Genomic DNA, 24,757 nt, shown 5'->3' with positions numbered 1-24,757 from the left:
ACCCGTTTTTGCTCATCTATGAAAATATCAGCTCCCTGCCCCCAGAGAATGAGGCATGGAAGGGAACTTCCTTGACTTAACAAAGTGTTCCTCCAGGAACCCGGAGCTACAGCAGACCTAATGCTGAAAAATCCATGAGCTCTAACTCCAAAGGAGTTGGAACTTATCAAGCTTCACGTGGCAGCTCATATACAGTTTTATTCATAATCAAAAGTAACCCTGATGGCCTTCAGACAAATAAAAAAAACCGTGCTACAGCTGAATGAATAGTGGAATCTCAGTTAACACTAAAAAAGAATGATCTCTCAAGCTTGACAGGAAATAAAAACCTTACACGGTAGAAGAAGCAATCTTTTTTAAAATATTTATTTATTATATGTAAGTACACTGTAGCTGTCTTCAGACACACCAGAAGAGGGCATCAGATCTCATTACAGATGGTTGTGAGCCACCATGTGGTTGCTGGGATTTGAACTCGGGACCTTCGGAAGAACAGTCAGTGCTCTTAATCGCCGAGCCATCTCTCCAGCCCTAGAAGAAGCAATCTTAACTTTAGCTCTACAGTATTTTGACCTCAGTAAGGCCAGTGGCTATCTGCGATTACGTGGGAGGAAGTGCAGCTTGGGACTTGGATGTTCTGCAAAAGCCTATGTGTTGAAAGCATGGCCGGGGCCTGGAGAGATGGCTCAGCGGTTAGGAGCTCTGACTGTTCTTCCGAAGGTCCTGAGTTCAAATCCCAGCAACCACATGGTGGCTCACAACCATCCGTAATGAGATCTGACTCCTTCTTCTGGAGTGTCTGAAGACAACTACAGTGTACTTACATATAATAAATAAATAAATCTTAAAAAAAGAAAGAAAAGAAAGAAAGCATGGCCCTTGGCTTGGTGCTATTAAAAGTGAGGCCTGGTGGGAAAAAGTGTGAGATGTGGCAGTGTGGAATGACTGAGGAATATTGGGACTCCAGGCTCTTGTCTGGGTCTTTGCTCCTGATTGACATGAGGCGAACAAACCATCTGTGCAAAAACCACAACTATTGTCTTAAAGGAAGTAAGAGATAAGTTTGTTCTGGAGCTAGTCTGAGTGACCATGGTTCAGGAATACAGACTCCAAATTCCAAGCTTCAACATGAAAGCAGTCTCATGAAGTTTTATAGTTTTACAAAAATCATAAAAATGACAGTCATAAATCAAGGCAAGTTTAAAATCCATTGTTGGGGACATCAGAGAGGTAGTAACAGCAAGATGGAGTTGCTTTCCTATCAGCCCAAAGTGCTATATGATGGCAGTCTTAGCTTTGGCATTGGCGAAAGCCAGTAGTCTGTTAATAGATTCCAAAAGGTTTTTTATCTATTAGTCATAGGTTTTTAGCTCTTGCACAGAAGTGGACAAGGAATAACTGGCTGTTCCAGAGGGCTAAAGCTAGCCTGAGATACAGTAATTGGCCTCTGGACCTGCAACATTCCAGTTCTGCCACAGTTCTAAAAGCTTTAATCCACCAAGCAGTCCCTGCAGGCACAGCTTCTTCTCATGAGTTCCTGGTCACAACCCACAATCCGCTGGGGACTCAAACCTCTGACCCTGGGAGCCCGAGTAGCCCTTTTTTTTTTTCCTTTGTGAGATTGATAATTTCAAGTAGGTTGTTACACTGGTAGAAAGCTAACATGGGAGAGGTGAACAGGCAGAAGCCAGGGACTTTCAGTGAGAATTTGCATGTACAAAGAAAAGTCACTGTACCCTCAAGGGACACCAAGAGTAAACCCTAACCAAATGTGGACTCTGGGTGGCGGTGGGTAGGTAGACACTCATTTGTGCAGCAAACGTACTATTGAGTGTTGGAGATTGATTCTAATGCTTTGATTCAACCAGGAATCTGTGTGTCCCAATGCTAAAGGTTCTTGTCCCCAACTGGTTTTTTGATGGATCAATAAAGATTCCAACAGCCAATGCCTGGGCAAAGGGAGCCGGGGTGGAATCCTTAGAGCTGTGTGGGCTGGGACACAGTAGGCAGGAGGAGAACGAAACTCCCCATGACTTGGGGGAGAAGGATGGGACGATGGGACGAAGGAACTGCAGGAGAGAAAGCTAACCAACCAGGTGAGAATTCAGGTGAGTGGTTTAGGAGTGCCTAGCCTTTGAGGTAGTGAAGGCACTTCAAAAATAAGCTGGGGTGTGTGTGTGTGTGTGTGTGTGTGTGTGTGTTGTGTTTCATTCTTGGATCCAAAGATCTCCTGGGTGGTGGGAAGCACGACCAGCCGGAAGCATAAAGCGGTGTAGCAAAAACTCACCACTACAACTGAAACACTGGGGACAATGGAAGGCTTTGCCTGAGGGGAGCAGGTCCATGGGAAATCTCTACACTCTCCTCTCAGCTTCTCTGTGAGACTAAAAATGCTCTAAAAGAATAAAGTCATTTTTAAAGATAGCACAGCCAGAGAGATGGCTCATTGGCTCTAGGCATACGCTGCCAAGCCTGATAGCCTGAGCTCAGTCCCTCGTGGAAGCAGAGGATAGACTCCCACAGGCTGCCATTTGACCTCCACACACATCACATGGCACACATGCATGAGCAAATGTAATTTACTAAGTATAATTAAAAACATTTTTGGTGATAGTTGCCATTTACTGGGGCCTATTTTGTGACAGCCACAGGATCAGAAGTATATTGTCTCAAATGATATTCAATAAAATATTAAATTCACATGTTCTGTTTTTGTTTTTGTTTTTTTGAGACAGGGTTTCTCTGTGTAGCCCTGGCTGTCCTGGAACTCACTCTGTAGACCAGGCTGGCCTCGAACTCAGAAATCCGCCAGCCTCTGCCTCCCAAGTGCTGGGATTAAAGGCGTGTGCCACCACTGCCCGGCAATTCACGTGTTTTTTAGAGACCGGGAAACTGAGGGATGTTTGTGTCTGAGTGTAGTTGTGTGTCCACCCTCCCTCTGTGTACAGAAGCCCTCTGTCTGGGCTGGGCTGTCCTTCATGTGACCTGTCGTTCCTCTTCCCTACTATAGATCTGACAGGCCATACCCAGGAAGGCCACTGTAGAGACTGTCCCTCTGCTGTCCCCTGAGGCTGTGTCCAAGACTATTGACTCTCTGTCACATGGAACAAGGGGACAAACCCAAAGTGGAAGAGAGGCAGGAAAGGACACTCAGCTTTCCTTATCAACGCCCCCGTGGCACAGTGTGCCCGAACGCAACAGCTTGCCGGTTCTACATTCCAACACCCAAACTCACGAGCTCAACCTTATTCCTCATCTCCTTGCCTGTCAGCCCCTCCACCCGCTGAATTCCACGGTCCTTCCTCCTGGTCCGACCATTCTGTCTCACCCTTGTTATCTAGTCATCTGTTCTAGGAGCTTCTCCCACACTGTCCACCTGTGTGGGGAACTCCAACTTGGAAACTATGCCCAGGCTGTTGAGCAAACACAGTCCTGGGCGGGGATTCCTGTCACATTCCCTGAGCGAGGAAGGAAGTCCTGTGTGGACACAGAAGCCTTCCTGAAACCTTTGACCCATATCCAGCCCCACTGTTTGATCCTCTTCCTCCGAAGTAAGGCATTTTTCAAAGACTATGACTGGGAATGGATACAAGAACCCTCCTAAAGTTGCTGGCTCTCCATTATCCCTGCTCCACAGTGGACTCGGCCTCTCTCAGTGTTTGCACAAGTGTGGGCTTTCTGGCCAAACAGCTCATTTTAGACAAAGGCCTAAATTCATCCAAAGAGGCTGACATTCAACCTACTCCACTCTATCTTTTTGAACTCTATTGTGTCCTGGACTCAGATTTGACATTGTGCAACTTCCTGACAGTGTCTGGCCATTATCCTGGAGGGAAAAGGCTATTTAAGTCCCTACTCACAACCATACCCATTAGCCACAACAAAAACAGGCCTTTCAGTGCCCAGGATGGTGCCCTGAACTTGCAATGCCCTTGCGATCTGGGTTAAATTACAGTACTTTCAAAGCTACTCCCCAGTGAGCCTGCAGAATGTGGAACTGGCTAGCTCCGCCCTCTTCCATGCTTCGCAGCGGCAGCTCCAATCCACTTGGATGAAAGCTGAGTGAACGGGGAGGGTGTGTCCTGGTCCCTGGGGCCTCAGACCTAGAGGCAGCCTCAGTAGAGCCTGATACTGCAAGGCTTCTGAGGCCTGAGCGGCACAGAACCTTGAGGTGTCTGGAGCCATCCAACTCCCCTCAGGACACAATCAGCATGCAGAGGTGGAGCTCTGAGAGACTGCTCCAGGGTCCTGTGTTTAACACATAGACCTGTGAAGTTAGTGAGCAGGGTGTCCTCACCCCAGAGAGCTTCTGCAGATTCCCCAGGATTCCAAAAGAGAGCGACAGAAGTTTACACCTTCTGTTGGCATCCAGCCCAGCCATGCTGTCAGGGTCTGAAGAGACAATAAAGTATGTGAATAACTCCTCAGAGCCCTCCTGGCTGACCCCTGCCTGCTCTGACCTCACATATGTAAGCCCCTCCTGTGGAGACCCTGCTCTCAGCTCTACAGAGAGAGCCCTGGAACTGCCTACAAAGCAAAGGTTTGCAAAGGCCTGCCTGCAGCAGGTGAGGCAGGCTTTCTCCTGTTCGTTCAGCTGTCTTCTGGTTACTCATCTCCTTTCTGATATTCTGTGTGTATGTGCCTTCTTCATGTCAGCCCATAAGATAGCTGGAAGCCCGTGCTTCTTGGCTGAAAGAGCCCATCCTGGAGAACGCCCAATGCACTAAGCACACAGGAGACAAAGTGAAGTGGGTTCCTTGAACCCTGGCTTGGGGATCTCACTGGGGAAGCTGGATTGCCCCTCTGCTGGTACCAGACACAGATGAAGGTCAGAGCTGAGCCTGCAACTGTGCTAAGGACCTTTGCCACCAAGGCTTGCTGCCACACAGATGGAGAGTCCACAGTTTTTGTTTGTTTTAAGGCTCATTTATTTATGTATATCAGTACACCCTTCACTGTCTTCAGACATACCAGAAGAGGGCGTCAGATCCCACTACAGATGGTTGTGAGCCACCATGTGGCTGCTGGGAATTAAACTCAGGACCTCTGGAAGAGCAGTCAGTGCTCTTAACTGCTGAGCCATCTGTGCCCCTGAGAATCTGTGTTTTAAATTGAGCAAACATTCTTCTCCTACCATTCCTCTGAAAAGATGTGTGACCTGAAGAGGCCCTCACACTTCTCTAGGGATCCAGAGGTGTGGGTGGCCCAAAGCCACCACTCAAACCAAAGAGCTGCCAGCAGAGCCTGGGGATGCAAGGATGTAAAAGCTCCACTTTCCCTGGCCCCATCCATAATGGGAAAGGTCCATGGCAACTTGAATAGAAAAGGGAATTATGGGTTCTGCCCGCACTGATACCAAAGCTGTTATATGGACCTCAGGGTCCATCTGACACCCCACTTTATGTCAGTAAAGAGAGCACAATGGAATGCTGTACCTTGAAGTGGTAACCACAATATCCACACTGCTTTGGACAGATATTCACCTGGGGCGAAATGGATTCATTGCAAAGATGAAGGAGACTGCCACCTTCTGTAGGACATACCATGCCAGCAAGCCTGCCTACCTTCGTGGACCTGAATAGTGACAGAGACTCCCTAGATCACTTTTTTGCCAGTCCCTCTGGTCAGCAGAACACCTTATCCTTTTTTGCGCACCAGAACAGCAGACTCCGTGAAGTCAGAGCAACAACACTACGGTTTGCATTCTTACTCAGCAGCTGCTTGTCATCCCACAAGGTATAATTATGTTTGTATAGAGGTGGTATATGTACATTTCCGTGTGTGTTTGCATGTGTCTACGTGTGCATTCCAGAGGTTAGAGTGGAGTGTCTTCCTCAGTCACTCTACACCTTAGTTTTTGAGATAAGAGTCTCTCACTGAACCTGGATTTTACCAAGTTGATTGGATGGCTAGGCAGTGAGCTCTAGCTGTTTCTACTCCCTATGCCCCACGTCCAGCTTTGGGGTCACATCACACACACACAGACACACAGACACACACACAGAGCCATGCCTGGCTTAAACATGGATACTGGGAGTCTAAACTCAGGGCCCCATTCAAGCATAGCAAGTACTGACTGGAGCCATCATCCCAGCCCCTAAAAAAACAATTGTTTGAATAGATTTTTCAAAATAAAATGTCCTGCCAGGACAGTCTCCTCTGGCTCAGAGACTGTCTTCCAGTGAATGAGAGGACCACAGTGACCCAGTACTGGCTGCTGTTAACTGTTTGGTTCCCAAGTTTTGATGCCAACTCTCCTTGGGTGAGCCTAGCCAAGCTCTCCTTGGAGTCACCTAGCTGTCCCGCTCTTGGGACACCCTGAAAGGCATCCCCACCCTTGGGAGATGTTGGGAAAACACCTACAAGCACAAATGCTCAAGATCTTAGAAAGTGTGGAGAGATTTTCCAATAACACATACCCAATTTGGTAAATTATAGTACCTTCATAAGGTGGAATGCCATGCCGTAATTAAGCCTTGCATTGTAAAATAATACTCAGTTGCATGTATCCTTTTTGGTATGTATTAATTACAAATATGTTGACATGGAATATACACTATAATCACAGTTCTGAAGAAGGCATAGAGCAAAGAGGAGGAACCCAGGGATGACTACCGAAGTCATACTGGTTAATTTTCTTCACACTTTTGCTCACATTCAACGTTTTTCTGCAACAAATTCACACCCTAGAAGAATGGGGATGGTGAGTGCATGACGGGAGAGGCAGAGCCTATTGACCTATTTGCTGGCCCATTTTCACCAGTCTCTTTGGGTGTGAGCAGCAGTCTCATATCTGGTTTGTGAGGGCCTGACCTAGCCTGTATGTCACAGTTCGTTTTCCTTGCTGAACTTCTCCTAGAGTCCACCTGTGAAGCGTGCAAAGCACACATGTGGGGGGAATTTGAGTTCCAAAGCACTCGCCCTTAGTCAGAGGGGGGCAAACCCTAGAGCTCAGGAGAGGCTGGCAGCTCACAGCTGTCCAGCCTGTCCATGCCTGAGGGAGCTCCTGCCTTCCACAGGAGAAGGGGCTCAAGCTGAACTCAAGGAAGAGAAAAGGAGCCAAGCACTTACCCGTTTTCTCCCTTTGATTTTTGGATCATCCACCCAAGATAAACAGAGTCCCTGCATGTTCCGTGGATTGTCACTCTCTCATACATCAACTCCAAATTCTCTATCACATCTTTGCAATCAAACCTTCCTCTGCTGTTTCTACAGCTCAGGCCTCCACACAGATGCCCCACACAGTCTGGCGTTCCACAATTGGCTTCTCTGGTGCCCAGTGATGCTATTGTTTATGTCTGCCATCTGTCACTTTGTTACTAAATGGTGTCCTACTGCTGTGAACACCATGCCATTGGTAACTCACTTCCTGATTACTGGACATTTTGTTTCCCATTTGGGATTGTTTCCAGTTTGGTCTGCCTTGTAAATTCCAGAACAAGCCTTTGAGTGGATGCAGATTTCTCTGTTTCCTTGGGTGAGAGGGGAATTGTTAGATTATAGGGAGGATCTATGTTGGGATTGGGGGGCTTTTGGTTTAGGGAGAGAGGGGTCGAACCTGGGTTGAGCTTCATGCTAAGTGTTAGGATGGAACCCCTGCTCGCCCCAGGGTTTTCCCCCAACCCCTCCCTCACAGGGAAAAAAACTCCAGGCTAACAGGCTATCACTCCTTATTTCCAAGTTTCCGGCCACACATTCTAGAGTGCTCACCCAGGGTCTCAGTTTTTGACCACATAAGGGCACAATCCCAGCTCCTAGCTGATAAGTTATCAGTTCTCACCTAAGCTCTATAAAACCCCCTGGATGTGTGACTTCACTGACCTCTACCTGTGAGATCGGTGAACCCACTGAAGAGCTGCCTCCTGATAAACCTGCCTTTAGCTACATTTAATCTGCTCTAGTCTGGCCTTTGTGTCACCAAGGGAGAATAAAAAAAAAAAAAAAAAAAGAACCTATCACTACGTATGTGCTCTACCACCAAGCTACAGTTTTGGCCTTGAGAGGTGCATGTCTGACTTTAGTCTGTGCAGGCCTCTCATCAATGTCACCGTCACCCTAATGATGCTCGCCTCGGCTTTAATTGATACCTCTGTGTTGATGCACGATGCCAAGCATCTTTCATCCTCTTGGTTTCTGTATGGTGTCTTGCCCCGTGATTGTTGGTTTGGAGCGCCTCAGCCTGGATCCAAGTCTTGCAGTCACATGTCATGCAGAGCTTCCTCTCAGTCTTGCCTTGCCTATTAATTGTCTTGATCTTTTGAGGTTAAAATTTTCATTTTTCGTTCGCGGCCAGCCTGGTCTACAGAGTGGGTTCCAGGACAGCCAGGGCTATACAGAGAAACCCAGTCTCAGAAAAAAAAATTATTTTTTATGAAATTCAAATTCTATTTATCACCCACCTCTTCACCCCCCCCCAAACACCCCTTGTCACCCAATGCAGTCTGTTGGTGTCAAGGTGAATAACACCAGAGATCGTTACATGCCTGGTTTACAAGGATAACCCTCTACACCTAGAACAGTGCTCAGAATTTTTTTCAATAAACACTTGTTAAGTAAGTAAATGAATGAAAGAAGGCTGAGTGAGCAGATGATGGGATGTGTGGATAACTTAGTAACTAAATGAATGAAGCATTATGTGGGAGAAATGCAAATGTAAAAGAATAGATTCCAATCCCGTGCGTGCATGTGCTGCTGGGGTGAGCACAGCAGAAAAGCTAGTGTCGTGGGTGATGCAGAAAGAGAAGAGCAGACGCCAGAGGCTCTAGGTACCTCCTTGGCTTTGCGATGCCCACATTCCTAATGTTTTCGTTATTCCATTTGTTTCTTTATGACAAAAAAGGTCAAATGTGTTCATCTTCATCCATAGCAAGAAAACATGGCCACTTCCTTGTCTTGCTGCTAAAGAGTGGAAGAGTTGGCTTTACTCTCCATGGCCTCTAGGGAGCCGCTAACAAAATATTTGCTTCCCAGCTCCATGACCTTGGCTCTATTAGGACAGAGGCCTTGGGTCCATGGGGAGGAGTGCTTCCACCAGGGAGCAATGACAACAATGACTTCATTCAGCTGGAAGCTAAGATGTCATCTGGCCCCTCAGGGGTCCTCATGTATCTGAGTCAACAGGCAAAGAATGGGGGTGGGGGCCTGTGCCGGCTGCAGCTGCGGGGTACTGAGGATGGTGCCGGCTGCGGGGTACTGAGGATGGTGCCGGCTGCGGGGTACTGAGGATGGTGCCGGCTGCGGGGTACTGAGGATGGTGCCGGCTGCGGGGTACTGAGGATGGTGCCGGCTGCGGGGTACTGAGGATGGTGCCGGCTGAGGGGTACTGAGGATGGTGCCGGCTGTGGGGTACTGAGGATGGTGCTGGCTGTGGGGTACTGAGGATGGTGCTGGGGAAGGCTAGGCTGCTTCTCCAGCACAGCCAGGAAGAGGAGCCTGGGACGGAGCAGCTAGTTCCCTTCGGGAAGTTCTTGCTCTTGTCACAGCCAGGTCTTGAGTTAAAGATTACTGAAAGACTAGACTTTAATTCAGTGGTGCAGCCAATGGCTTAGACCCTTTAGAAGTTCAACAGACAGCCAAGGAAGGTGAGCGCCTGGTGAGAGCGAAGGGAGCAAGCACGGTAGACTGCAGAAGAAGAGAGGATGTCCTCTATTTACACCAGGAAGAGGGTGTTACCTCAACAAATCTATCATTAGTTGAAAAGATTAAGTCAAAAAATACATTTATCTCAATGGTAGGGTACTTGCCTCTAGTATGTATGAGGGCCTGCCTGTATTCAATACCAACATCAAAATAAATAATGAATAATTCACAAAGCTGGATAGGAAAGTCCATATCTGTAATCATGTGTCTTGGGAGGCTAAGGGAAGAGAATCATGATTTTAAGGCCAGCCTGGGCTACTTGATGTTACTATGTGTGGGGATCAGGCTGTGCCCCCTGCTCTAAATTAGTTCATATGTGTAATCTACCCAGGGGCTTTCCAGCTGAGTTGTAGCTAGGTGGCTGACTCCATTTCACGCAGCAGATCTTGCCTTCATTTTGGGTACAAATGCAGACACAATGACTCTGCACCTCGCTCTGCACTGTGTACTAGCACCAACCATGAGGCACAGACTGACAAATAATAACCCTACCGTCTGAAAGGGTACCACCCTATAAACTTATCATAGCTAGGGTGGGAACATTTGAACACGCGATATGTTAAAATCATATCAGAAAAGCCAGGTCCAAGAAACTATCAAACACACCAAACCAACAAGGGCTGCGACACCCTCACCCGGACCCAACTAAGAAAAATACCACCAGATGATGGTGACCTAGGGCTATCTGACCACCCGATGTGTGTCTGCTCAGCATGGCTTCTGTGCTTCGTGTGGTCCACTTGAACTGTCAAGAGAGGCAATCGAGGGAAATTGCAGCTTATAAATGACAACACCAGAAACCAACATAGCACGTGAATTTATTGTAATTCAATAAGTTCTGACATTGGAGAAAAACACAAATGCTTCTAAGTTTCCTGGCATAGAACACTCATAATACTTTGTCTCAATAATAACCAAAAAATAATAATACACCTAACACACTGAGCATCACGCTTAGCAACGTGTTGACTCTTCTTTTGTAACATGGCTGGCCCCTGCACTGCAAAGCATGATGGGAAGATACCATAGCAAGGATTCCCAACCTTAGAAAAAAGTCCTGAGCACAGTTTCCACTGACCATCGAATGAAAATGAGGACAGGAAGTTTTTGGTGTATGGCTGAGGAGGCTATTATTATTATTATTATTATTATTATTATTATTATTATTATAGATATGAGGAAGTGAACATGAGAGGGGACCAGGAGAGGGAGAAGAACCACGAGAATGAGAAGCTAGAGGGCACAGGAAAACCAAGAGAGCACATGGCCAAGATGGCTGAGTTATATAGAATCAGAAGCTGGGAGAAGGGAAGCAGAGTTCAGAGGAGAGAGGACAGACTGCAGGGGTGAGAAGTCCTGAGAGGAGCCAAGACTCTGTTACAGGTACTTGAGACGCTGAAAGAGCCTGGCCCCCAGTGTCCTCTTTGATATCTTAATAGGTACCTCAGCCATTTGTCCTGGGTTTCTTTGACATTTAACAATCGTCAGCTTACAACACTTGAAAGTTGACTGGTCACAGTCGCTACAAGCCACTCACAATCTGTAGCTATAAATACTGGTTTGAACCTCACGACCAGGTGTAGTTGTGGGACTGAACTATTGTGGGACTTCTTCCTGATTTTATTCTTAATGTTTGTACCTACACCACTCTTCTTTCTTCATCTCACCTGAGATGAATTGACAGCAAGCAACTGCTCATGACAGTTTGTGACACACAGGGAAGAGTGTCAAAGGGAAGAGTGACTCTCAGCCGATGTTCGGTGTGCTCCCAGAAAGCATGGTTAACTGTGTGTTTGGTTATAAGTGATAGAACCATTGTGGGTAGAAGAGTGGCTTTGTGGTTGATGCTGACTTGCCAAGGGCGGGCTGTGAGAGCTAGCTCACGTGTCATCTAGGTTGGGCTCAGCTCCTATCACTTGGTCAGACACTCTGTAGACGCAGCCAACTCTGCGAAAGCAACTACTTCAACTAGCATCCATCATCACCAAGCTTCAGGGAGGGGCTTGATCATCAGTTTGAAGGCACTCAGGCATGCATGGAGAGCTCCCAAGTAAGAACACCTCCATCAACAGGGGTTGCAGCTTGTGACAGTGGTCCAGCCGGTCCTGACTGGTGGCCTGCCCTGTATAACTGCCCATCTCCAACAGCCACATAAACTCATTCCTTGCACTGCATCACATCATCTGTCTACTGGCTCCTTTTCTCTTGTTGATGACCGATATAATTTTGTTTCCAGAAATGTCGGAAAATGAAAACGACTAAAAGCTGAGAACAAAGGAAAGAGAGGAGCAATCTATCCTGTGTCATAGTTGCAAAACCATCTATGAGCAGAAAGGGCTCACAGTGTGGCAACTGGCACCACAGAGGTTAAGCCGTGCGTGCCTCAGCTGCCCTGTCACAGAGTGTGAGGATTAACAGCACGGAGTCACACGGACCTAAACTTGAACTTCAGCTCCCAGGACTGAAGACAGAAGCATCTCTGGGTGGGAATATTGTTGTGAGTATCACAGCACCAAGGTCACAATTGTCTCTGGGTGTAAGAGCGCCTTGGACTAAGCTCTCTTAACTCCAGAGGCTGTCTACTCCCTGTGAGAAGTAACAGAAGGCCTATAAGTTTCCTATCACCCACACTTAGACCTCTGTCTTCAGGAAAGTTTTCTACAGCAACCATAGCTTCCATATGACTTTATTCCCCACAGTCTCTAAGCTATAAACTATCCTTAGGCTGCCTCCGAAAGGATATGGCCAAAACCAAAATATTCAGGGATGAATTCTCAACATCTGTGATTGAATGAAGAAACTGGAATGCATCAGGCAAGCCTCTTTCTGGGGACTGGTTATAGGTTTTTTGGGTTGTTTGTTTGTTTGTTTGTTTTTTGGTTGGTTGCTTGCTTGGTTGGTTGATGTTGTAGTTATTGTTGTTATTGTTGATGCTGTTGCTGTTGTGAGACAGGGTGACCGGGTCTCTCTGCTGTCCCGGAACAAACAATGTAGACCAAGTTGGCCTCAACCTCACCAAGATCCACCTACCTCTGCCTCCCAAGTTTGGGATTACAAATGTGTGCCACCTCCCTCTGTTGTCAGTGGTGGTTTTCAACTCTGTTTTTAAAAGAGCTATGAAGTTCCTCCAGTGCCACCCCCTTCCAGGGTTGGAGGGTTAAGAACCATCTTTGCTTATTTAAAGAAGCCTGAGCCACTCAGCTTCTACCCACAACCTCAGCATCCTCCATCCTCACCCCTAGCCTATAGCCCCCACTTTGGAATGCCGACACTTCCATATGGTTTGAGATTTCAGTTATTGAGTAATTTCAAAATAGTTATTTCAGCTATCAGGTTACATCATAGGTAACTTTTTGGTGATCCATTTTTGTCTAAAGACATCACCAGCTAATGGAGACACCTCTGGGGTCGTGGGTGAGGGAGTGCCTGTCGTAGGAATGTTAGCTTATCTCCTAAAAGGCTTGCCTCCAAAGATAAGAAAGCCAAAAAAGCTAGAAGTGTTAAACAGCCTGCCATGGACAGAGGGCAGAGGGCAGGCCCTAAACCTGAGGTGGGAGACCAGGTCTTGGATTCCAGAGATTACAGGCTTTGGACCCAGAAGATAAAAATATAAACATCTCATTGTGGAAATTAAAGTCTGATGAAACGGGAGGGGAGGGGAGGCAGCTCTTCATTTGGTACTCCCCACCCCCACCCCCAACTCTGGAAAGTTTCAGTATTCTTGCCCTCAAGCTTTGGGACAGGAAGTTCTGGTGGATCACACGTAGATGTGCTAAATTCCAAGCATTTTGTGAAAGCTAGTTGGCTTACCCTGTCTAAGCACAGTGATGGAAGTCTTCTCTGTATCCTGCTGGGAAAATCCCCGTGCTTCTGATTCACCTCAGATAAGAGAGACCTGGTCTGGGCGGGATGGGAGGACTTCAGAATTCATGAGGCATGCTTTCCCTGTGTAAGTGCGGCTGGCACTGATGCACGCAGACCTGGGTATGTGGCAGCACCCTTCCCTACCAGGGACCAGCGGATTCTGAGCACCACTGTCACACAGCTCTGTAGACTGAACCCAAGTCAGAGGAATCGCAATGGCGCTCAACCCTTCTCTCATCGTGGAGCCGTGGATTCCCATGAAATTGACACATTACACAATTCTAGACCCAGTTTCTCTCTAAATTTTGGGATGAGTACTCATAGCATAGGCTCCTCTCTGTCAAATAGGGGGCTGTGTTCAGGACAGAAGCTAGAAATTATATCCCACGGGATGGTGAGCTCCAACTGAAGCGGATTTCATTTAAAATCCAGGTCACTCATCCGGGCGTGGTGGCACACGCCATTAATCCCAGCACTGGGGAAGCAGAGGCAGCAAAGATCTGAGTTCAAGGCCAGCCTGGTCTACAGAGTGAGTTCTGGGATAGCCAGGGCTACACAGAGAAACCCTGGGTCAAGGCAGGCAGGCAGGCAGGCAGGAAGAAAAGAATAAAAGAAGAAAGGAGGAAGAAAGGAAGGCAAGAAGGAATAAGGAAGGAGGAAGTTTGAGTGGTTTAAACGAAGAACAGTATGGCAGTGCTTATTTTAGATGAAATAGAAAGAACCAATCCTTACTTTCAAATATTTCTTCTTATATATTTTAAAATTTTTTATTAGCTATTTTCTTCATTTACATTTCAAATGCTATCCTGAAAGTCCCCTATACTCTCCCTCTTCTTGTATTGTTATTAAGTTGATTACTGTCCTTGCTTGGGGAGGTTATGAAATCATGAAATCCTTCCTTCCTTCCTCCCTCCCTCCCTTCCTCCCTCCCTCCCTTCCTTCCTTCACTCCAGTTTGTCACTGGTTTTAGTTGTTCCCATTGCTGAGCCCCCCCAGAGCTCCAAACCGTTACATGGTCACTTATTATATGGCTCACAAACCAAACCAAACAGACATGAAATTGGGAGATTTGTGGTGAGGGCATGGACTGGAGTTGGTAGAAGGTGGGGCTGAGCATGATCAATATGTGTGGTGCATATATACAAGAGTAAATAATAATAAACAATAAATTCATATTGCCAACTTAATTTTTTTTTTTTAAAGAAGCAGCCTAAGCCAGGCGGTGGTGGCACAGTCCTTTAATCCCAGCACTTGGGAGGCAGAGGCAGCAAAGATCTGAGTTAAAGGCCAGCCTGGTCTACAGAGTGAGTTCCAGGACAGCCAGGGCTACACAGAGAAACCCTGTCTCGAAAAACCAAAAATAAAATAAAATAAAAACCAAACAAACCCTATCTCAAAAAACAAAACAAAACAAAACAAAAACCCAACCAACCAAACCAAAACAAAAAAGAGGCAGCCTAGGCCCTGCTTCCTGAGCTGCTGGTCTGTTAGCTCCTCCTGGGTTCACATTTTAGCCCAGGTCTGGAGATTCTGACCCAGCAAAGCTGGCTTTCATGCCCTGGCTCTAGACGGGTCTGGCACTGACCCCTGACATACTGGTCTGGCGGAAGAAGATGGTCTTGTGACGTGGGAAGTGGAAATGATTAGCTGGGGGAGCCCGTGCTGTCTCCACAAAGACTGACAGCCGCCTGCTGCTAAACCTGGAAAGGAACGCAGGTGATTCTGGGCCCATACAAGCCAGGAGGGTCAGCCTGAAGAGTCTCCCCCACTTGATCACTCATCCTTGGATGTGAGGAGGCATAGGCAGGGGTACCCTGTGGAGTGAAGCCTGTGTCCCTTGGGTGTTGGTTGGGTCTAAAGGCAGCACTTCTAGTCAGGTCTTAACTCTGTCTTGAACAAAGACCCACTCCACTGACTGCTTAAGTACTGGCTTCGGTCTAGAGCAGTGGTTTCAACCTGTGGGTCATGACCCCCTTATGGGATGTTGAACAGGCCTTTCATGGGGATTTCCTAAGACCATCAGAAATATTTACATTATAATTCATAATGGCAGCAAAATTACAGTTACAAAGTGGAAATGAAATAATTTTGTGGTTGGGGGTCACCACAACACGAGGGTCGCAATGTTAGGAAGGCTGAGAACCGCTGGTTTAGAGGGTGATGGAGAGCTGTTAGACCCAATAGGATCTTATTAACGCCTGGTGAGACCATGTAAAATGTGTTAGACTTGCAAGACCTGTGCTCTGGGGATTTTGCGAAGATCATCTAAGCCCACTATGCCAGGTTCTTCTGCCCCACTCCCTCCACAGTCAGTGACTGGTGTGTTCCTGAGAACAGGTCCTGCAACACCCCCACAGCTCCTAATCCCTCGGCAGCTGGTTCTGCAAACTTCAGACTCCAACAGAATAACAAAGTCTTTAGGTCTGGGGTTTACCACAAGCCAAGAGCAGTGACGTGGACGAGGCCCTGGGCTGCCACGCTACCTCGGTGGGTGGATGAGTGTAGAATACCTCTCCTCCTCTGGCCACCTGGCTGCCAGTTTCTCACATAGGCCAGCCTGGTTACAAAAGGGACTGGAGGAGGAGCCCTCAGGTGAGGTGTGCCCTGAAGTGAGTTTGCATTCTCCTGTGGGTTGCATTATTGATGAGCAGCACACTATAAATTTTTTAACAAAATAAATAATGTATTTAGAGCAACGCCAGTATGAGCCTATTTACTGCGAGTTTGAGTGGTTTAAATGATGAACAGTGTGGCCGTGCCTATTTGAAATGAAATAGAGAGAACTAACTCTTACTTTCAAGCATTTCTTCTTATATGGTTATTAGGTTGATTGGGTGTCCTTGCCTGTGGAGGTTATGAAATCATGTTTATTTAATACCTGTATCAGATGCGTTGGTAGTGTGTGCATCTGCTTGTGTCTGTGTGAATACATACTGGAAGAGAAGGGAGGGGCTATGAGAAAAGCCACCACAAGGCTGTATGTCCTTAGTCAGGTGGAAAGCAGCACACACCTGTGCCCTAATTGGCTCTGGTGCTCAGAAGAAAGGAACGCAGAGAGGATCCAGTGCTCTGGGCTAGAAGAGCCACCCATGACTGAGCCAGGGAGACCCCAACACCTATTCACTGAGGAGGGACCCACTGGTTCCCAGGCTAACTCTGAAGCTGAAGTTCCAGTGCAGATGGGGTGCCCCAGGAACTTCCCTTTAAAAGGTCTCCTAATGAACAACCCTGTCACCCAGGCACGGAGCCCTCTGTAGCAAGGATGCACACAAGCTTCAACTTTAGAGTTCGGGGTGCTCTATGTCATGCTCTGAGCGGATGCATCCCAGTAGTGTCTTTTCTCTGCTACCCATTCTCCAAGCTAAGGACATGACACTGACCTGTAGCCCTTGGATTGCCGGTCACCTAAAGGAAATGGGTACAGACAAGGTCATACATCTGTGGACTAGCTACTAATAGTGCCGCCCCCTCCTTCCTTGTCAATGGCTGTTGTGGCCAATGCCATTGGTGACCTAGAAAAGGGGCCCACCGCTTGGAGGATCAAGTTGACTTCAGTGCTATGGAAAAGAACATTGTCCCTTAGTTTGACTCAACTTCTTGAAACACTGGCAGCAAGACATGGCTGGTTACAAAATTCTGGCCACTTAGTTAATGGTTGCAAGTCACTGCCCTTAGCCAGGGAGGCATGCTGGAACAGAAGCCACAGGGATATAGCCTAGGCCACAGATGGATGGCTGTGAACATGGGGCTCCTGCACAGGGTTCAGGGCTAAGGCACCAATGAACCTGAAATTCTTGTGGCTTGGGCCTGTCTCTCACTTGATAGCGTGCTTGCCTGGCATGCGCAAAGCTCTGGGGTTCACACCTCCTGTTACATCATAGCCACAATCTCAAAGACTATGAGCCACAGAAGTGGGGCTTAGAGCAGCTCAGAGGCAGCATGGTACCAGGCCAAGCGGTACCATGCATACAATCCCAGTACTCAGTAGGTAGAGGTAGGGAGATCCTCAGCTACATACTGAATCTGAGGCCAGCTTAGACTAAATGAGACCTTGCCTAGAAATATATAGATAATGCATAAATCAATAAAGACAATTAAAACCCTGAATTTCTCAGTACTGCTGTGGGGTTTTTGTTTGCGGGCACGCGCTTCTGGGGAAGGTGTTTGGAACTTTTCTGGTTCTTAGAATTCTTCATTCTGGAAGGATGAGGACTCCAGGGGAGGAAGACCTTATGTTAACTGCAGCAGGGGATATTTTGAAGACAGAGGTGACTTAGGCTTGGAAGATGGAGAAAGCTTGGTGTGGGGAGGGTCTCCTCACTCTCCCCTAAGGAAGGAAACGCAGGCAGCATTTATTTTAAAATCTGCCTCAGCTTATAACCAAGAGGAAAAGCTCACAACATATTTTAAAAACAGAAATGCTTAGCATTTAACCTCAACCTCACGGGCCACTCCAGGTTCCAGGAACATTCTGTTTCTTCCCTTGTACCGAGACTTTGCTCTCTCACCCACTTTTCCGACTCCCACATGTCCTGTAAAACCTGTTTCTCTCTGTGTTCAATGCAGTGTTGTCTGTTGTCAAGTCAGTCTCAGACTCTTTGGTATTTGAAGTGTGTAATAGTCCACAGCATGCAACCTGGAGGCCCTGGGACCAGCAGTCCCTTCTCCTTGGTGGATGTGCTTCCTGAAGTGTGAGGCAATGTGCCCCTGTCCACTCAGAGAGAAGGGTCTGGGTGACCGACCGGGGACAGCAGCCTTACAGAGCTCAGGGACGGCAGTCAGTCAGTCAGTTATCATTTTCCTTGACGAATAAGAATGAATGGTTTTCTACTTTTTTCTCCAGGGATTAAAAGACTCCAAAGTCTTGGGAACTCCTAAGCCTTCTGTCTATGTAAGATTTAAATTCCAGGCTCTCTGAGCTCCCTGTAGTTGCCCAGTCTGGTGCTCAGAGCCAATCACAGATGCTGCTCTGGGTTTCTCATTGACAGAGGCCCAGGGGCATCCTTTACCCCAGAGGGAACAACCTGTGTAATGCCAGAGGGTCTGTCTACCATGGAAGAATTCTTCCTCCACAGAAAGGCTAGGGGTCCTGATCCTTCTCTGGAGACAGCTCATGACTTCCCGACTCTCTTTTCTCCAAGTGCATTACATCACAATGCTAGATGCCAGGGCCAGGCCCTGGGGGAACCTGTTTGTCTGCTTACAGCCTGGCCCTGGGAAGCCAAGCTAGTTTGTGACTTCAGTAGTAAGTTACATAATAGGCCCTGGCAGGCTGTTTGGCTTGTCAGGTGCACCCATCTGGATTTGTGCAGGGATTGTAACCTTGATAGCATGGCTTCAAGAAGGATTTGTGGATCCATTTATCTAAAATTAGGGTGCACAGGGTTGATCAAAAGCATGACACAGTTGAGCCCATGCCCAGAGACTGATACTGGGACACTTGTGTCTGGGTCCTGGGGCTCCCTCTGCCTGCCTGTCTGTCAGCAGAGGCAGCTTTTCTTGGGTTTCTACTTACTACAGTGTCCACCCTTGACCGTCTTCTTTCCTGGGACATCCATAGTCTGCCATATGGCTACTTAGCTTCCCTTTATGCTGAGCCAGAAGCCCCCAGTGTGACTTCAACCCCCATAGCTTTGTAAATGCAGATGCCCAGGCACAGCCCACACACGGTGGTACAGTGACCCCAGAACCTAGCAAGTGTGCTGGATGCTCTGGCGAATCACCATGGCCCAACACCACTTGTTCCAGGCACTTGGGATAAGTTCTCCTGCCCCGGGATTAAACAGCCAAACTTTCCCCTTTAAACAGTGATTAGGAAAAGCCATCGAGAGACAAGCCCATTTCGAGACTCAAAGAAGGAGAAAGCCAAGTGGCCGTGGCTCTGGCACCAGTGCCAAGGAGGCCATCTTAGCATCAGTGACTGTGCTCAGCTAACCACACCACCTGTTACATCATAGCCACAGTCTCAAAGACTGTGAACCACAGAACTTGGGCTTAGGGTAGCTCAGAGGCAGTGTCCTGCCGTGGATATACGGCTCAGGGCAGGACCTGCGTCAGCAGAGCAGGGTGAGCCTGGAGCCTGCATTCTTGCCAGGCCCAGAAGCTGCCTCAGCAGGAGTCACACTGGGAGGGCCCAGGGTGCCTCATGGGCCTGGCTCTTGCTATACACAGGGCGAAATAAGAACACTTCAGAGCCACCCTAGGTACCACAAACCTCTGGTCATCACAGTCCCCCATCCTAACTACTCTAACTTGAATTAAATCTTCTAATGACTTTAGTTGTTTGTTTCTTTGTTTTTTTTTTTTAACTTAAAGCAAAACTCAGGTACATGTTCAGAAATCATTTTCTCTTTCAAAATGGTCAGGATACTGCAAGTGGATGCGATGTTTTGTTCGGTGGTGAGCCTCCTCCATGTGTGGCATTTCCCACTCACTTGCTGTGTGGTTCTGGGTCCAGTGAATTAAGTTTTCTGTATCTCTTTACTGCTCCTGTGAAATGTGGAGCACAGCAGAGCCTGCCCAGAGAGTTTCTGGGAAATGTAAACTCAGCAGCACACGCAGTAATCCTTAATAAACACAAAGCACACACTGTAGAAGCCCCTGGGAACATCACTCGGCCAGGCTATAGCCTCCTTCTGCATCTTCTCTAGGGCATGGGGGGGAAACATGCATACAAACACATTGGGCGATTGTTGTGTTAGAAGTACACCTCTCATCCCAACAGACCACACCAGGCCAAAACGGTTCCATGTGTCAGAGGTTTATTATAGGAGAAAAGGACAAAGGTGGTGGAGAAGAAGAAGGAGCAGGGTGCGGGGGTAGAGAGGTGTCAGAGGGATCTGCCTGTTTATTTGGATAGTGACATTAGCCACTTGCAGGTAAAGGTTGGGAGGTGAGCCAAGTGGATTCTGGGAATGTGTGGCGGTTGCCTTGGCAACAGATGTGCGGGTTCCTGTCACCGATGTGTGATGTCACTAGGTCCAGAGCCGATCTGCAGTGCTGATACCCTGATACCAACAGGTGACATCAGCATGGGTCAGTCAGAGGCTTGTGTGAGCAGGAACTAACTGGATAATATCTTGATAGTGCTGGTAAATTTAAAGATTGGCACCAGTGTGAAAGGTCCCTGATGTCACCTTAGAGCCCTCTGGATCTCAAATGGCCAGTGTCCCATGAGTCACTGAGAGTAAAGAGTCTACTTCCATGCTTCTTTCAGCTTTACATAGAAGAGATCTCGGTTTCACGGGCTGTGAACCCAATTCCTTAAGGCTTTGAGTGGATGGAAGCTGAAACAGGATCTGATGCCTGCCAGCTGTCTGCTTCCTGCTTCGAGGTCTCAAGATGAGCAGAGCAGTGCTGTTAGAAGGCTGTGTGACATCACTGAAGATCATAAATCTTAGCACCAGCAGCCCGAGGTGACCTCATAGCATTTTGGTGCTCATCCACAAAGCCTCACCTGCCTGGGGTAAAAATGCTTACCTGTGTCTCAGCTCCACTCACACCGTCATGTCATCCACATGGTCATTTCATCAAGTATCTCTGAGATTGAGACTAAAGAGCCATTAATTAAAGCTCCAAAATTATTACCTCCATCTACACGGCCTTCTATGGACAAGGTGGGAGGACACAATGCAGGAGATTGGTGGCCTGATGTCGGGACACCAGGGTTGCTGGGATCGACACAGGACAGATGTCACAATGGAGACCGCCTGAGTGAGCGTGCCGTTTTTATAGTCAATGTAGAGATGGTATCTATACCCATAGGTCTTGAGCACACCAGCTTTCCTCCTAGACAATCTCAGTCACCAACCTGGCTGCCAAGCCTCTGAGTGGCCTTCTCGGGATCCCCTAAATTATTCATCCCTGCAACAGATGTTAGGTGAGTTACTCAGTGCCAAGTGCTGTGATGAGTCACGTCGAAGCCTTCCCTGGAGCATGGTATCACTGAGGGGAGACAAGCAGGTTAATGACTGTGATGTAAGCTGCTGGAAACAGACTCTGTAGTAAATGTGCAGAGTCTGGGATGGAGGCTGGGGCCACAGCTCCTCCCTCCGTTCGTAAGCTTCTGGAGGGGCTGGCTCGGGAACAAGCCTTCAAGGACAGTCAGCGGAGGACACGTGACCATGACCTTAGTAGGTGTTTAATCTCCAGCCTTCTGCTGAGCTAGATGTTACTTCGTATTGTCCAAATTCTCACAGGAAATTGAAAGCTACGTGCCTCACTCCCAAGGACCCCCGATCTGTGCGACTCCTCATCTCCTTTATAGATGCTTGCCTTTCTATCCAGATGATAATACATTACTACCCCGCACTTTCTATGTAGCTCAGTGCTAACTTCTTCCCTTCGAGTCCCAGGGCTTTCCCCCTGCATGTGTATAGACATCTCTCTTTATTCTTCTCTGTCAGCTTCATAGTCTTCAAGCAGCCCTGGGCGGGTGGGGTGGGGGGATTACATCTGAATCGTCCTCAATCTTTTGTGTTCACAAGCTATGCCACCATGAGTGCTCCTGTGTACATGTCTTCCGGTGGGTGTATGTACTGACCTCATGTTAAAGGGCTGGGGTTGTAGAGACGTGCGTATCACTGTAGTCACCACACCACCTGTCCCGCTGAAGTGTCGCACCACTTCACACACCTGTCAGCAGCTATGAAAGCTCTGACTTCTGGATCATCTGGACGCATGCCTTCTACCTTCCCACTGTGTGCCTGTCTACTAGAAGAGTGTTTCTGCTTCGAGAGTTTCTTACTGGGATGAAGAAAGTCATTTAAACATGTGCCTCAGAGGGGTGGCCAATCAGGCCATCCATTCTATGTTCACAAAAATGACCAACATCAATTATAGAAACTAGGATAACAGCAACCACAAGATGTGGCTTTCTAGCTGGGGTTTTCCTTTCTTCGGACAGTTGAACTCTGGATGGAGCAGCCCCACTGGGGGTCATGGGGAGTTGGTAGTACATTTGATAGGTGGTATAGTAACACAGAGAAGGCTTTGAGACTTTCAGAAACAACAGACTCTGGTCCCAAGGGTGACAGTATTATGTGATGCATGTGAGTCCCTTGAAAACAACCTGGACCATGGGATCTCCCTTCTCTCTACTAGGCTCTCTCTGTATTCAGGCCCCAGGCAAGGCTCTGAGTGAACTGGCTCAAGAAGACTTGTTCCCCACCATTGTGGCATCTAAAATCTCGTCCTCTGCTTGCTCACTTCAGAGAGCTCAGAGGAAGCCTGAAGCTAGGCCTAAGGATGGATGTCAGGTACCCAGAGTTGGAAATAAGAAGATCCTTGTCACAGAATGGAAGAGGGGTAAGTGGGACCCTCCATAGAGGCATAGCCTCTGTACAGGGGGCCCAGGGCATGCACCTCGGAGGCAAGTTAGACACAGACTCCTCCCAGCTTTGCCCTAGGATTCTAGAACATCCTGAAGTGACCATGCAGAGAAGGTATAAGTCTGGGCGAGTCTTGGCTTTCTTACATCCCATAGCTACAACCTGTTCTTGCCCATTTTATGTGGATCGGTGAGGGGTTCAGTGACTTAATTATAGACCCGGCCATGAGTCCCAGAGTAGGACCCATAGCATTTCCTGTCACGACCATGGTCTGCCAGCATCTTTTCTGACTGCTTCTCTAGAGCTATATATACATCCTGGAACATAGACACAAAACTCTCTTGAAAACACATCCTTTCATCTGGATAGCTGGGGGTTATGCCCAAACAGCTGCCCTTATAGAATAATAGCCTGGGAAGGGAAGTGGAAGATGAGGAGTGGGGCAGTACAAGGGAGTGGTCTCTTGTTTCCTCTCCCTGCTCACACAGCCGCTTGAAACTTCATATGGCAATATCCTTCCATTTACCTACAGTCTGTCCCAGGCAACGAAGAGGCCAGGGCCAGTGAAGTCTTGGCTTTGGTCCATTCATGTAACATTATCCCACAGTGACCACAGACTCCAGCCATCCCTAGAGGTCTGCACATTCCTTCTATATACAGTTGGGATTTTGTGGATATTGACCTCCACAAACACAAAGAGGCTCTGCTCTAGGAGTTTTCTAAAGTCAAAGCCAACATGGCTGATGAGTTGAACATGGAGGTGAAAGACAAGGATTCCAGGGTAGAGAGGATGTATGGGACACAGAGTAGGCTTCATCTGGGAAGGGAAGAGTGAGGAAGAGCTGGTTCTGGAGGCAAGAGATTCTACTGCAGGAACACGGTGATTTAGAAGGGTCTGCAGGCATCTCCACCTGGTACTCTGCAGACATCCCTGCAGATCTTGGATCAGAGAGGTGGGGCTGGAGCTGGGATGGATGTGGGGTACAGAGGTGAGGCTCAAAGCCACAAACCTAGAGGTGCAAGGTATAGAAGAGACCTGATCTAGAGCCAAGGCCTGAGATGACCGGCTGGGAAGTAGGCTGAGGAGCCCAGAAGAAGAGATGAAGAAGTAGCTCCTTCACCAGGTGTGAGGCAACCGGAACCCGGAGCAGATGAGTCCATGGTCTGAGGTGAGCAGGAGATCATAGCACTTCCATACATGAGTTAGATCTAACAACGAGGAACAGACTCAGACTAGGACAGGGATCCAGAGGAGAGGGCCAGAGAAGGCAGACTTCTGTGGTCCTGTCTGAGAAGGATGACTGAGCATTGAGATGAAGAGCCCAAGAGGTGGTGGAGCAGACACCGAGCAGGGTCAGCATAAAGACAGGCTCAATACAAGAACACCCACAGTGCAGGTGGGCACATGTAAAAGGCCATCCCTTCCCAGCCTGCCTGGCCACAGACCAGTGGTCTGCATGTGTGTCAGCTTCCAGGAGACAACAAGGTGTGAGCGTGTGCAGGTATGAAGAGCCAAGCTAGGGCAACTGACTGTGAGCTACTGGAGGGCACTCTGCCCCCATTTACTGTGGATTTCCTGGCACAGATGTGATGGCTTGTGGCCACTTCGTGGCCCTTGGACCTGTTTTCAGGCTTCCTCTGACCCCAAACTCTGTGTAAAGGAACTACTGGTACCTCTGATTCTAAAGACAGAAAGCATCTAAAGGCACAGCCCAAGAAATAAAGACTATGAAGTAGGAAGACCTCCCATGTTGAAGGTTCCTTATCCCCCTGATCCATCCATTCATCTCAAACTCAAGAGGACTGTCATAGCCCTCAGGGATTTCAGGTCAAAAAACCTGTGCAGTTCAGCTGCTGGCCATGGCCCTGTGTCCACCATTGCCTCTGTCCCTCCCTCTACACAGGAGGACAGCCCTCCTTTCTGA

At 48.0% G+C, this 24,757-nt stretch overlaps 1 protein-coding gene and 1 long non-coding RNA gene across 5 annotated transcripts in view; one reads left to right on the top strand and one right to left on the bottom strand.

Annotated features, from left to right (window-relative positions):
- The window catches only part of LOC147000554 (uncharacterized), a 129,237-nt gene that overhangs the window by 60,639 nt on the left and 43,841 nt on the right, over window positions 1-24,757 (bottom strand). The gene's annotated exons all lie outside the window — the stretch shown is intronic.
- LOC110283866 (uncharacterized) lies at window positions 1,988-21,086 on the top strand. 2 transcript variants are annotated; one of them, XR_003835277.2, is made up of 4 exons: window positions 1,988-2,108; window positions 5,476-5,736; window positions 11,876-12,136; window positions 20,720-21,086. It is a non-coding gene; the product is annotated as an uncharacterized LOC110283866 (long non-coding RNA). The 2 variants fall into 2 exon arrangements; XR_002376883.3 differs by lacking the exon at window positions 20,720-21,086 and having other exon boundaries at window positions 11,876-16,199.

The sequence above is a fragment of the Mus caroli genome, unplaced genomic scaffold (genome assembly GCF_978045245.1).
Source record: "Mus caroli unplaced genomic scaffold, Mus_caroli_1 scaffold_18, whole genome shotgun sequence".
NCBI lineage: Eukaryota > Metazoa > Chordata > Mammalia > Rodentia > Muridae > Mus > Mus caroli.
The sequence above is the reverse complement of the archived record's forward strand: the minus strand, read 5'-3'. Positions and strand labels throughout refer to the sequence as shown.